This window comes from Triturus cristatus, chromosome 1_1, assembly GCF_964204655.1.
Source record: "Triturus cristatus chromosome 1_1, aTriCri1.1, whole genome shotgun sequence".
Taxonomy (NCBI): Eukaryota; Metazoa; Chordata; class Amphibia; order Caudata; family Salamandridae; genus Triturus; species Triturus cristatus.
The window spans coordinates 675,077,779-675,092,467 of record NC_140579.1 but is presented as its reverse complement, the minus strand read 5'-3'; positions in this window follow the sequence as shown (position 1 = coordinate 675,092,467).

Below are 14,689 nucleotides of genomic sequence, written 5' to 3'. Positions count from 1 at the left end.
CTATCTGAAATACCACACAGTGCTGCATAGTAAGCATGGGAGTGCAGGAGAAGCAGCTGGCTGTGTGCTAAGAGTGTGTTTCTGGAGACTGTGTATTGTCAGGTGCAAGAGAGATCTGCATGGACGCTTGCACAACTGCATGAAGACTGCAGAGATGTATGTGAGAGTACATGTGTGGTAAGGGTTAATTGTTTTTTTGAACATGTAGGAACTACCTCACCCATTGCAGGAGTGGAAGGAAAATCTACCCTGTTGATTTCAAATGTGTTAGCATTTGCCTCTCATTTGTGAGATAGTGATTTGTGCTGAATGCTAACCATCACAGTTCAAGAAAACAAGCTGCCCCTTTCCTGCGAGTGCAAGTCTTACAGAACAAGAGCAACACAAATTAAATCTCTGACAACAATTCCTGTGTGCAGACAGACTCAAGGTGTGATTCTAGGCAGAAAACGATATTTGATTGGCAATTTCAAAGCACATTTACTACTGTGGTAGAGCAAGTGATAATTACTGTAACAGCCTGACACATTTTCCTTATAGTTTAGAGAGGCAGAAAAGAGCACATGTCCTAACAGCTACTAGAGACCATGAGTATGTGGAACCTTGGTGAGTGATTAGACTAGAGCAAAGGAAATGAGCCTTGGTGACGTTGAATGTGTTAGCGTTACACACTGCTATCTGAAATACCACACAGTGCTGCATAGTAAGCATGGGAACGCAGGAGAAGCAGCTGGCTGTGTGCTAAGAGTGTGTTTCTGGAGACTGTGTATTGTCAGGTGCAAGAGAGATCTGCATGGACGCTTGCACAACTGCATGAAGACTGCAGAGATGTATGTGAGAGTACATGTGTGGTAAGGGTTAATTGGAGTTTTGAACATGTAGGAACTACCTCACCCATTGCAGGAGTGGAAGGAAAATCTACCATGTTGATTTCAAATGTGTTAGCATTTGCCTGTCATTTGTGAGATAGTGATTTGTGCTGAATGCTAACCATCACAGTTCAAGAAAACAAGCTGCCCCTTTCCTGCGAGTGCAAGTCTTACAGAACAAGAGCAACACAAATTAAATCTATGAAAACAATTCCTGTGTGCAGACAGACTCATGGTGTGATTCTAGGCAGAAAACGATATTTGATTGGCAATTTCAAAGCACATTTACTACTGTGGTAGAGCAAGTGATAATTACTGTAACAGCCTGACACATTTTCCTTATAGTTTAGAGAGGCAGAAAAGAGCACATGTCCTAACAGCTACTAGAGACCATGAGTATGTGGAACCTTGGTGAGTGATTACACTAGAGCAAAGGAAATGAGCCTTGGTGACGTTGAATGTGTTAGCGTTACACACTGCTATCTGAAATACCACACAGTGCTGCATAGTAAGCATGGGAGTGCAGGAGAAGCAGCTGGCTGTGTGCTAAGAGTGTGTTTCTGGAGACTGTATTGTCAGGTGCAAGAGAGATCTGCATGGACGCTTGCACAACTGCATGAAGACTGCAGAGATGTATGTAAGAGTACATGTGTGGTAAGGGTTAATTGGAGTTTTGAACATGTAGGAACTACCTCACCCATTGCAGGAGTGGAAGGAAAATCTACCCTGTTGATTTCAAATGTGTTAGCATTTGCCTCTCATCTGTGAGATATTGATTTGTGCTGAATGCTAACCATCACAGTTCAAGAAAACAAGCTGCCCCTTTCCTGCGAGTGCAAGTCTTACAGAACAAGAGCAACACAAATTAAATCTCTGACAACAATTCCTGTGTGCAGACAGACTCAAGGTGTGATTCTAGGCAGAAAACGATATTTGATTAGCAATTTCAAAGCACATTTACTACTGTGGTAGAGCAAGTGATAATTACTGTAACAGCCTGACACATTTTCCTTATAGTTTAGAGAGGCAGAAAAGAGCACATGTCCTAACAGCTACTAGAGACCATGAGTATGTGGAACCTTGGTGAGTGATTAGACTAGAGCAAAGGAAATGAGCCTTGGTGACGTTGAATGTGTTAGCGTTACACACTGCTATCTGAAATACCACACAGTGCTGCATAGTAAGCATGGGAGTGCAGGAGAAGCAGCTGGCTGTGTGCTAAGAGTGTGTTTCTGGAGACTGTGTATTGTCAGGTGCAAGAGAGATCTGCATGGACGCTTGCACAACTGCATGAAGACTGCAGAGATGTATGTGAGAGTACATGTGTGGTAAGGGTTAATTGGAGTTTTGAACATGTAGGAACTACCTCACCCATTGCAGGAGTGGAAGGAAAATCTACCATGTTGATTTCAAATGTGTTAGCATTTGCCTCTCATTTGTGAGATAGTGATTTGTGCTGAATGCTAACCATCACAGTTCAAGAAAACAAGCTGCCCTTTTCCTGCGAGTGCAAGTCTTACAGAACAAGATCAACACAAATTAAATCTATGACAACAATTCCTGTGTGCAGACAGACTCATGGTGTGATTCTAGGCAGAAAACGATATTTGATTGGCAATTTCAAAGCACATTTACTACTGTGGTAGAGCAAGTGATAATTACTGTAACAGCCTGACACATTTTCCTTATAGTTTAGAGAGGCAGAAAAGAGCACATGTCCTAACAGCTACTAGAGACCATGAGTATGTGGAACCTTGGTGAGTGATTAGACTAGAGCAAAGGAAATGAGCCTTGGTGACGTTGAATGTGTTAGCGTTACACACTGCTATCTGAAATACCACACAGTGCTGCATAGTAAGCATGGGAGTGCAGGAGAAGCAGCTGGCTGTGTGCTAAGAGTGTGTTTCTGGAGACTGTGTATTGTCAGGTGCAAGAGAGATCTGCATGGACGCTTACACAACTGCATGAAGACTGCAGAGATGTATGTGAGAGTACATGTGTGGTAAGGGTTAATTGGAGTTTTGAACATGTAGGAACTACCTCACCCATTGCAGGAGTGGAAGGAAAATCTACCATGTTGATTTCAAATGTGTTAGCATTTGCCTCTCATTTGTGAGATAGTGATTTGTGCTGAATGCTAACCATCACAGTTCAAGAAAACAAGCTGCCCCTTTCCTGCGAGTGCAAGTCTTACAGAACAAGAGCAACACAAATTAAATCTCTGACAACAATTCCTGTGTGCAGACAGACTCATGGTGTGATTCTAGGCAGAAAACGATATTTGATTGGCAATTTCAAAGCACATTTACTACTGTGGTAGAGCAAGGGATAATTACTGTAACAGCCTGACACATTTTCCTTATAGTTTAGAGAGGCAGAAAAGAGCACATGTCCTAACAGCTACTAGAGACCATGTGTATGTGGAACCTTGGTGAGTGATTAGACTAGAGCAAAAGAAATGAGCATTGGTGACGTTGAATGTGTTAGCGTTACACACTGCTATCTGAAATACCACACAGTGCTGCATAGTAAGCATGGGAGTGCAGGAGAAGCAGCTGGCTGTGTGCTAAGAGTGTGTTTCTGGAGACTGTGTATTGTCAGGTGCAAGAGAGATCTGCATGGACGCTTGCACAACTGCATGAAGACTGCAGAGATGTATGTGAGAGTACATGTGTGGTAAGGGTTAATTGGAGTTTTGAACATGTAGGAACTACCTCACCCATTGCAGGAGTGGAAGGAAAATCTACCATGTTGATTTCAAATGTGTTAGCATTTGCCTCTCATTTGTGAGATAGTGATTTGTGCTGAATGCTAACCATCACAGTTCAAGAAAACAAGCTGCCCCTTTCCTGCGAGTGCAAGTCTTACAGAACAAGAGCAACACAAATTAAATCTATGACAGCAATTCCTGTGTGCAGACAGACTCATGGTGTGATTCTAGGCAGAAAAAGATATTTGATTGGCAATTTCAAAGCACATTTACTACTGTGGTAGAGCAAGTGATAATTACTGTAACAGCCTGACACATTTTCCTTATAGTTTAGAGAGGCAGAAAAGAGCACATGTCCTAACAGCTACTAGAGACCATGCGTATGTGGAACCTTGGTGAGTGATAAGACTAGAGCAAAGGAAATGAGCCTTGGTGACGTTGAATGTGTTAGCGTTACACACTGCTATCTGAAATACCACACAGTGTTGCATAGTAAGCATGGGAGTGCAGGAGAAGCAGCTGGCTGTGTGCTAAGATTGTGTTTCTGGAGACTGTGTATTGTCAGGTGCAAGAGAGATCTGCATGGACGTTTGCACAACTGCATGAAGACTGCAGAGATATATGTGAGAGTACATGTGTGGTAAGGGTTAATTGGAGTTTTGAACATGTAGGAACTACCTCACCCATTGCAGGAGTGGAAGGAAAATCTACCATGTTGATTTCAAATGTGTTAGCATTTGCCTGTCATTTGTGAGATAGTGATTTGTGCTGAATGCTAACCATCACAGTTCAAGAAAACAAGCTGCCCCTTTCCTGCGAGTGCAAGTCTTACAGAACAAGAGCAACACAAATTAAATCTCTGACAACAATTCCTGTGTGCAGACAGACTCAAGGTGTGATTCTAGGCAGAAAACGATATTTGATTGGCAATTTCAAAGCACATTTACTACTGTGGTAGAGCAAGTGATAATTACTGCAACAGCCTGACACATTTTCCTTATAGTTTAGAGAGGCAGAAAAGAGCACATGTCCTAACAGCTACTAGAGAGCATGAGTATGTGGAACCTTGGTGAGTGATTAGACTAGAGCAAAGGAAATGAGCCTTGGTGACGTTGAATGTGTTAGCGTTACACACTGCTATCTGAAATACCACACAGTGCTGCATAGTAAGCATGGGAGTGCAGGAGAAGCAGCTGGCTGTGTGCTAAGAGTGTGTTTCTGGAGACTGTGTATTGTCAGGTGCAAGAGAGATCTGCATGGACGCTTGCACAACTGCATGAAGACTGCAGAGATGTATGTGAGAGTACATGTGTGGTAAGGGTTAATTGGAGTTTTGAACATGTAGGAACTACCTCACCCATTGCAGGAGTGGAAGGAAAATCTACCATGTTGATTTCAAATGTGTTAGCATTTGCCTCTCATTTGTGAGATAGTGATTTGTGCTGAATGCTAACCATCACAGTTCAAGAAAACAAGCTGCCCCTTTTCTGCGAGTGCAAGTCTTACAGAACAAGATCAACACAAATTAAATCTATGACAACAATTCCTGTGTGCAGACAGACTCATGGTGTGATTCTAGGCAGAAAACGATATTTGATTGGCAATTTCAAAGCACATTTACTACTGTGGTAGAGCAAGTGATAATTACTGTAACAGCCTGACACATTTTCCTTATAGTTTAGAGAGGCAGACAAGAGCACATGTCCTAACAGCTACTAGAGACCATGAGTATGTCGAACCTTGGTGAGTGATTAGACTAGAGCAAAGGAAATGAGCCTTGGTGACGTTGAATGTGTTAGCGTTACACACTGCTATCTGAAATACCACACAGTGCTGCATAGTAAGCATGGGAGTGCAGGAGAAGCAGCTGGCTGTGTGCTAAGAGTGTGTTTCTGGAGACTGTGTATTGTCAGGTGCAAGAGAGATCTGCATGGACGCTTGCACAACTGCATGAAGACTGCAGAGATGTATGTGAGAGTACATGTGTGGTAAGGGTTAATTGGAGTTTTGAACATGTAGGAACTACCTCACCCATTGCAGGAGTGGAAGGAAAATCTACCATGTTGATTTCAAATGTGTTAGCATTTGCCTCTCATTTGTGAGATAGTGATTTGTGCTGAATGCTAACCATCACAGTTCAAGAAAACAAGCTGCCCTTTTCCTGCGAGTGCAAGTCTTACAGAACAAGATCAACACAAATTAAATCTATGACAACAATTCCTGTGTGCAGACAGACTCATGGTGTGATTCTAGGCAGAAAACGATATTTGATTGGCAATTTCAAAGCACATTTACTACTGTGGTAGAGCAAGTGATAATTACTGTAACAGCCTGACACATTTTCCTTATAGTTTAGAGAGGCAGAAAAGAGCACATGTCCTAACAGCTACTAGAGACCATGAGTATGTGGAACCTTGGTGAGTGATTAGACTAGAGCAAAGGAAATGAGCCTTGGTGACGTTGAATGTGTTAGCGTTACACACTGCTATCTGAAATACCACACAGTGCTGCATAGTAAGCATGGGAGTGCAGGAGAAGCAGCTGGCTGTGTGCTAAGAGTGTGTTTCTGGAGACTGTGTATTGTCAGGTGCAAGAGAGATCTGCATGGACGCTTACACAACTGCATGAAGACTGCAGAGATGTATGTGAGAGTACATGTGTGGTAAGGGTTAATTGGAGTTTTGAACATGTAGGAACTACCTCACCCATTGCAGGAGTGGAAGGAAAATCTACCATGTTGATTTCAAATGTGTTAGCATTTGCCTCTCATTTGTGAGATAGTGATTTGTGCTGAATGCTAACCATCACAGTTCAAGAAAACAAGCTGCCCCTTTCCTGCGAGTGCAAGTCTTACAGAACAAGAGCAACACAAATTAAATCTCTGACAACAATTCCTGTGTGCAGACAGACTCATGGTGTGATTCTAGGCAGAAAACGATATTTGATTGGCAATTTCAAAGCACATTTACTACTGTGGTAGATCAAGTGATAATTACTGTAACAGCCTGACACATTTTCCTTATAGTTTAGAGAGGCAGAAAAGAGCACATGTCCTAACAGCTACTAGAGACCATGTGTATGTGGAACCTTGGTGAGTGATTAGACTAGAGCAAAAGAAATGAGCCTTGGTGACGTTGAATGTGTTAGCGTTACACACTGCTATCTGAAATACCACACAGTGCTGCATAGTAAGTATGGGAGTGCAGGAGAAGCAGCTGGCTGTGTGCTAAGAGTGTGTTTCTGGAGACTGTGTATTGTCAGGTGCAAGAGAGATCTGCATGGACGCTTGCACAACTGCATGAAGACTGCAGAGATGTATGTGAGAGTACATGTGTGGTAAGGGTTAATTGGAGTTTTGAACATGTAGGAACTACCTCACCCATTGCAGGAGTGGAAGGAAAATCTACCATGTTGATTTCAAATGTGTTAGCATTTGCCTCTCATTTGTGAGATAGTGATTTGTGCTGAATGCTAACCATCACAGTTCAAGAAAACAAGCTGCCCCTTTCCTGCGAGTGCAAGTCTTACAGAACAAGAGCAACACAAATTAAATCTCTGACAACAATTCCTGTGTGCAGACAGACTCAAGGTGTGATTCTAGGCAGAAAACGATATTTGATTGGCAATTTCAAAGCACATTTACTACTGTGGTAGAGCAAGTGATAATTACTGTAACAGCCTGACACATTTTCCTTATAGTTTAGAGAGGCAGAAAAGAGCACATGTCCTAACAGCTACTAGAGAGCATGAGTATGTGGAACCTTGGTGAGTGATTAGACTAGAGCAAAGGAAATGAGCCTTGGTGACGTTGAATGTGTTAGCGTTACACACTGCTATCTGAAATACCACACAGTGCTGCATAGTAAGCATGGGAGTGCAGGAGAAGCAGCTGGCTGTGTGCTAAGAGTGTGTTTCTGGAGACTGTGTATTGTCAGGTGCAAGAGAGATCTGCATGGACGCTTGCACAACTGCATGAAGACTGCAGAGATGTATGTAAGAGTACATGTGTGGTAAGGGTTAATTGGAGTTTTGAACATGTAGGAACTACCTCACCCATTGCAGGAGTGGAAGGAAAATCTACCCTGTTGATTTCAAATGTGTTAGCATTTGCCTCTCATCTGTGAGATATTGATTTGTGCTGAATGCTAACCATCACAGTTCAAGAAAATAAGCTGCCCCTTTCCTGCGAGTGCAAGTCTTACAGAACAAGAGCAACACAAATTAAATCTCTGACAACAATTCCTGTGTGCAGACAGACTCAAGGTGTGATTCTAGGCAGAAAACGATATTTGATTGGCAATTTCAAAGCACATTTACTACTGTGGTAGAGCAAGTGATAATTACTGTAACAGCCTGACACATTTTCCTTATAGTTTAGAGAGGCAGAAAAGAGCACATGTCCTAACAGCTACTAGAGACCATGAGTATGTGGAACCTTGGTGAGTGATTAGACTAGAGCAAAGGAAATGAGCCTTGGTGACGTTGAATGTGTTAGCGTTACACACTGCTATCTGAAATACCACACAGTGCTGCATAGTAAGCATGGGAGTGCAGGAGAAGCAGCTGGCTGTGTGCTAAGAGTGTGTTTCTGGAGACTGTGTATTGTCAGGTGCAAGAGAGATCTGCATGGACGCTTGCACAACTGCATGAAGACTGCAGAGATGTATGTGAGAGTACATGTGTGGTAAGGGTTAATTGGAGTTTTGAACATGTAGGAACTACCTCACCCATTGCAGGAGTGGAAGGAAAATCTACCATGTTGATTTCAAATGTGTTAGCATTTGCCTGTCATTTGTGAGATAGTGATTTGTGCTGAATGCTAACCATCACAGTTCAAGAAAACAAGCTGCCCCTTTCCTGCGAGTGCAAGTCTTACAGAACAAGAGCAACACAAATTAAATCTATGACAACAATTCCTGTGTGCAGACAGACTCATGGTGTGATTCTAGGCAGAAAACGATATTTGATTGGCAATTTCAAAGCACATTTACTACTGTGGTAGAGCAAGTGATAATTACTGTAACAGCCTGACACATTTTCCTTATAGTTTAGAGAGGCAGAAAAGAGCACATGTCCTAACAGCTACTAGAGACCATGAGTATGTGGAACCTTGGTGAGTGATTAGACTAGAGCAAAGGAATTGAGCCTTGGTGACGTTGAATGTGTTAGCGTTACACACTGCTATCTGAAATACCACACAGTGTTGCATAGTAAGCATGGGAGTGCAGGAGAAGCAGCTGGCTGTGTGCTAAGAGTGTGTTTCTGGAGACTGTGTATTGTCAGGTGCAAGAGAGATCTGCATGGACGCTTGCACAACTGCATGAAGACTGCAGAGATGTATGTAAGAGTACATGTGTGGTAAGGGTTAATTGGAGTTTTGAACATGTAGGAACTACCTCACCCATTGCAGGAGTGTAATGGAAAATCTACCCTGTTGATTTCAAATGTGTTAGCATTTGCCTCTCATCTGTGAGATATTGATTTGTGCTGAATGCTAACCATCAGTTCAAGAAAACAAACTGCCCCTTTCCTGCGAGTGCAAGTCTTACAGAACAAGAGCAACACAAATTAAATCTCTGACAACAATTCCTGTGTGAATACAGACTCAAGGTGTGATTCTAGGCAGAAAACGATATTTGATTGGCAATTTCAAAGCACATTTACTACTGTGGTAGAGCAAGTGATAATTACTGTAACAGCCTGACACATTTTCCTTACAGTTTAGAGAGGCAGAAAAGAGCACATGTCGTAACAGCTACTAGAAACCATGAGTATGTGGAACCTTGGTGAGTGATTAGACTAGAGCAAAGGAAATGAGCCTTGGTGACGTTGAATGTGTTAGCGTTACACACTGCTATCTGAAATACCACACAGTGCTGCATAGTAAGCATGGGAGTGCAGGAGAAGCAGCTGGCTGTGTGCTAAGAGTGTGTTTCTGGAGACTGTGTATTGTCAGGTGCAAGAGAGATCTGCATGGACGCTTGCACAACTGCATGAAGACTGCAGAGATGTATGTGAGAGTACATGTGTGGTAAGGGTTAATTGTTTTTTTGAACATGTAGGAACTACCTCACCCATTGCAGGAGTGGAAGGAAAATCTACCCTGTTGATTTCAAATGTGTTAGCATTTGCCTCTCATTTGTGAGATAGTGATTTGTGCTGAATGCTAACCATCACAGTTCAAGAAAACAAGCTGCCTCTTTCCTGCGAGTGCAAGTCTTACAGAACAAGAGCAACACAAATTAAATCTCTGATAACAATTCCTGTGTGCAGACAGACTCATGGTGTGATTCTAGGCAGAAAACGATATTTGATTGGCAATTTCAAAGCACATTTACTACTGTGGTAGAGCAAGTGATAATTACTGTAACAGCCTGACACATTTTCCTTATAGTTTAGAGAGGCAGAAAAGAGCACATGTCCTAACAGCTACTTGAGACCATGAGCATGTGGAACCTGGGTGAGTGATTAGACTAGAGCAAAGGAAATGAGCCTTGGTGACGTTGAATGTGTTAGCGATACACACTCCTATCTGAAATACCAAACAGTGCTGAATAGTAAGCATGGGAGTGCAGGAGAAGCAGCTGGCTGTGTGCTAAGAGTGTGTTTCTGGAGACTGTGTATTGTCAGGTGCAAGAGAGATCTGCATGGACGCTTGCACAACTGCATGAAGACTGCAGAGATGTATGTGAGAGTACATGTGTGGTAAGGGTTAATTGGAGTTTTGAACATGTAGGAACTACCTCACCCATTGCAGGAGTGGAAGGAAAATCTACCATGTTGATTTCAAATGTGTTAGCATTTGCCTCTCACTTGTGAGATAGTGATTTGTGCTGAATGCTAACCATCACAGTTCAAGAAAACAAGCTGCCCCTTTCCTGCGAGTGCAAGTCTTACAGAACAAGAGAAACACAAATTAAATCTCTGACAACAATTCCTGTGTGCAGACAGACTCATGGTGTGATTCTAGGCAGAAAACGATATTTGATTGGCAATTTCAAAGCACATTTACTACTGTGGTAGAGCAAGTGATAATTACTGTAACAGCCTGACACATTTTCCTTATAGTTTAGAGAGGCAGAAAAGAGCACATGTCCTAACAGCAACTTGAGACCATGAGCATGTGGAACCTGGGTGAGTGATTAGACTAGAGCAAAGGAAATTAGCCTTGGTGACGTTGAATGTGTTAGCGATACACACTCCTATCTGAAATACCACACAGTGCTGAATAGTAAGCATGGGAGTGCAGGAGAAGCAGCTGGCTGTGTGCCAAGAGTGTGTTTCTGGAGACTGTGTATTGTCAGGTGCAAGAGAGATCTGTATGGACGCTTGCACAACTGCATGAAGACTGCAGAGATGTATGTAAGAGTACATGTGTGGTAAGGGTTAATTGGTTTTTTGAACATGTAGGAACTACCTCACCCATTGCAGGAGTGGAAGGAAAATCTACCCTGTTGATTTCAAATGTGTTAGCATTTGCCTCTCATCTGTGAGATATTGATTTGTGCTGAATGCTAACCATCAGTTCAAGAAAACAAACTGCCCCTTTCCTGCGAGTGCAAGTCTTACAGAACAAGAGCAACACAAATTAAATCTCTGACAACAATTCCTGTGTGAATACAGACTCAAGGTCTGATTCTAGGCAGAAAACGATATTTGATTGGCAATTTCAAAGCACATTTACTACTGTGGTAGAGCAAGTGATAATTACTGTAACAGCCTGACACATTTTCCTTATAGTTTAGGGAGGCAGAAAAGAGCACATGTGCTAACAGCTACTAGAGACCATGAGTATGTGGAACCTTGGTGAGTGATTAGACTAGAGCAAAGGAAATGAGCCTTGGTGACGTTGAATGTGTTAGCGTTACACACTGCTATCTGAAATACCACACAGTGCTGCATAGTAAGCATGGGAGTGCAGGAGAACCAGCTGGCTGTGTGCTAAGAGTGTGTTTCTAGAGACTGTGTATTGTCAGGTGCAAGAGAGATCTGCATGGACGCTTGCACAACTGCATGAAGACTGCAGAGATGTATGTGAGAGTACATGTGTGGTAAGGGTTAATTGGAGTTTTGAACATGTAGGAACTACCTCACCCATTGCAGGAGTGGAAGGAAAATCTACCATGTTGATTACAAATGTGTTAGCATTTGCCTCTCATTTGTGAGATAGTGATTTTTGCTGAATGCTAACCATCACAGTTCAAGAAAAAAAGCTGCCCCTTTCCTGTGAGTGCAAGTCTTACAGAACAAGAGAAACACAAATTAAATCTCTGACAACAATTCCTGTGTGCAGACAGACTCATGGTGTGATTCTAGGCAGAAAACGATATTTGATTGGCAATTTCAAAGCACATTTACTACAGTGGTAGAGCAAGTGATAATTACTGTAACAGCCTGACACATTTTCCTTATAGTTTAGAGAGGCAGAAAAGAGCACATGTCCTAACAGCAACTTGAGACCATGAGCATGTGGAACCTGGGTGAGTGATTAGACTAGAGCAAAGGAAATTAGCCTTGGTGACGTTGAATGTGTTAGCGATACACACTCCTATCTGAAATACCACACAGTGCTGAATAGTAAGCATGGGAGTGCAGGAGAAGCAGCTGGCTGTGTGCCAAGAGTGTGTTTCTGGAGACTGTGTATTGTCAGGTGCAAGAGAGATCTGCATGGACGCTTGCACAACTGCATGAAGACTGCAGAGATGTATGTAAGAGTACATGTGTGGTAAGGGTTAATTGGTTTTTTGAACATGTAGGAACTACCTCACCCATTGTAGGAGTGGAAGGAAAATCTACCCTGTTGATTTCAAATGTGTTAGCATTTGCCTGTCATTTGTGAGATAGTGATTTGTGCTGAATGCTAACCATCACAGTTCAAGAAAACAAGCTGCCCCTTTCCTGCGAGTGCAAGTCTTACAGAACAAGAGCAACACAAATTAAATCTCTGACAACAATTCCTGTGTGCAGACAGACTCAAGGTGTGATTCTAGGCAGAAAACGATATTTGATTGGCAATTTCAAAGCACATTTACTACTGTGGTAGAGCAAGTGATAATTACTGCAACAGCCTGACACATTTTCCTTATAGTTTAGAGAGGCAGAAAAGAGCACATGTCCTAACAGCTACTAGAGAGCATGAGTATGTGGAACCTTGGTGAGTGATTAGACTAGAGCAAAGGAAATGAGCCTTGGTGACGTTGAATGTGTTAGCGTTACACACTGCTATCTGAAATACCACACAGTGCTGCATAGTAAGCATGGGAGTGCAGGAGAAGCAGCTGGCTGTGTGCTAAGAGTGTGTTTCTGGAGACTGTGTATTGTCAGGTGCAAGAGAGATCTGCATGGACGCTTGCACAACTGCATGAAGACTGCAGAGATGTATGTGAGAGTACATGTGTGGTAAGGGTTAATTGGAGTTTTGAACATGTAGGAACTACCTCACCCATTGCAGGAGTGGAAGGAAAATCTACCATGTTGATTTCAAATGTGTTAGCATTTGCCTCTCATTTGTGAGATAGTGATTTGTGCTGAATGCTAACCATCACAGTTCAAGAAAACAAGCTGCCCCTTTTCTGCGAGTGCAAGTCTTACAGAACAAGATCAACACAAATTAAATCTATGACAACAATTCCTGTGTGCAGACAGACTCATGGTGTGATTCTAGGCAGAAAACGATATTTGATTGGCAATTTCAAAGCACATTTACTACTGTGGTAGAGCAAGTGATAATTACTGTAACAGCCTGACACATTTTCCTTATAGTTTAGAGAGGCAGACAAGAGCACATGTCCTAACAGCTACTAGAGACCATGAGTATGTGGAACCTTGGTGAGTGATTAGACTAGAGCAAAGGAAATGAGCCTTGGTGACGTTGAATGTGTTAGCGTTACACACTGCTATCTGAAATACCACACAGTGCTGCATAGTAAGCATGGGAGTGCAGGAGAAGCAGCTGGCTGTGTGCTAAGAGTGTGTTTCTGGAGACTGTGTATTGTCAGGTGCAAGAGAGATCTGCATGGACGCTTACACAACTGCATGAAGACTGCAGAGATGTATGTTAGAGTACATGTGTGGTAAGGGTTAATTGGAGTTTTGAACATGTAGGAACTACCTCACCCATTGCAGGAGTGGAAGGAAAATCTACCATGTTGATTTCAAATGTGTTAGCATTTGCCTCTCATTTGTGAGATAGTGATTTGTGCTGAATGCTAACCATCACAGTTCAAGAAAACAAGCTGCCCCTTTCCTGCGAGTGCAAGTCTTACAGAACAAGAGCAACACTAATTAAATCTCTGACAACAATTCCTGTGTGCAGACAGACTCATGGTGTGATTCTAGGCAGAAAACGATATTTGATTGGCAATTTCAAAGCACATTTACTACTGTGGTAGATCAAGTGATAATTACTGTAACAGCCTGACACATTTTCCTTATAGTTTAGAGAGGCAGAAAAGAGCACATGTCCTAACAGCTACTAGAGACCATGTGTATGTGGAACCTTGGTGAGTGATTAGACTAGAGCAAAAGAAATGAGCCTTGGTGACGTTGAATGTGTTAGCGTTACACACTGCTATCTGAAATACCACACAGTGCTGCATAGTAAGCATGGGAGTGCAGGAGAAGCAGCTGGCTGTGTGCTAAGAGTGTGTTTCTGGAGACTGTGTATTGTCAGGTGCAAGAGAGATCTGCATGGACGCTTGCACAACTGCATGAAGACTGCAGAGATGTATGTGAGAGTACATGTGTGGTAAGGGTTAATTGGAGTTTTGAACATGTAGGAACTACCTCACCCATTGCAGGAGTGGAAGGAAAATCTACCATGTTGATTTCAAATGTGTTAGCATTTGCCTCTCATTTGTGAGATAGTGATTTGTGCTGAATGCTAACCATCACAGTTCAAGAAAACAAGCTGCCCCTTTCCTGCGAGTGCAAGTCTTACAGAACAAGAGCAACACAAATTAAATCTATGACAACAATTCCTGTGTGCAGACAGACTCATGGTGTGATTCTAGGCAGAAAAAGATATTTGATTGGCAATTTCAAAGCACATTTACTACTGTGGTAGAGCAAGTGATAATTACTGTAACAGCCTGACACATTTTCCTTATAG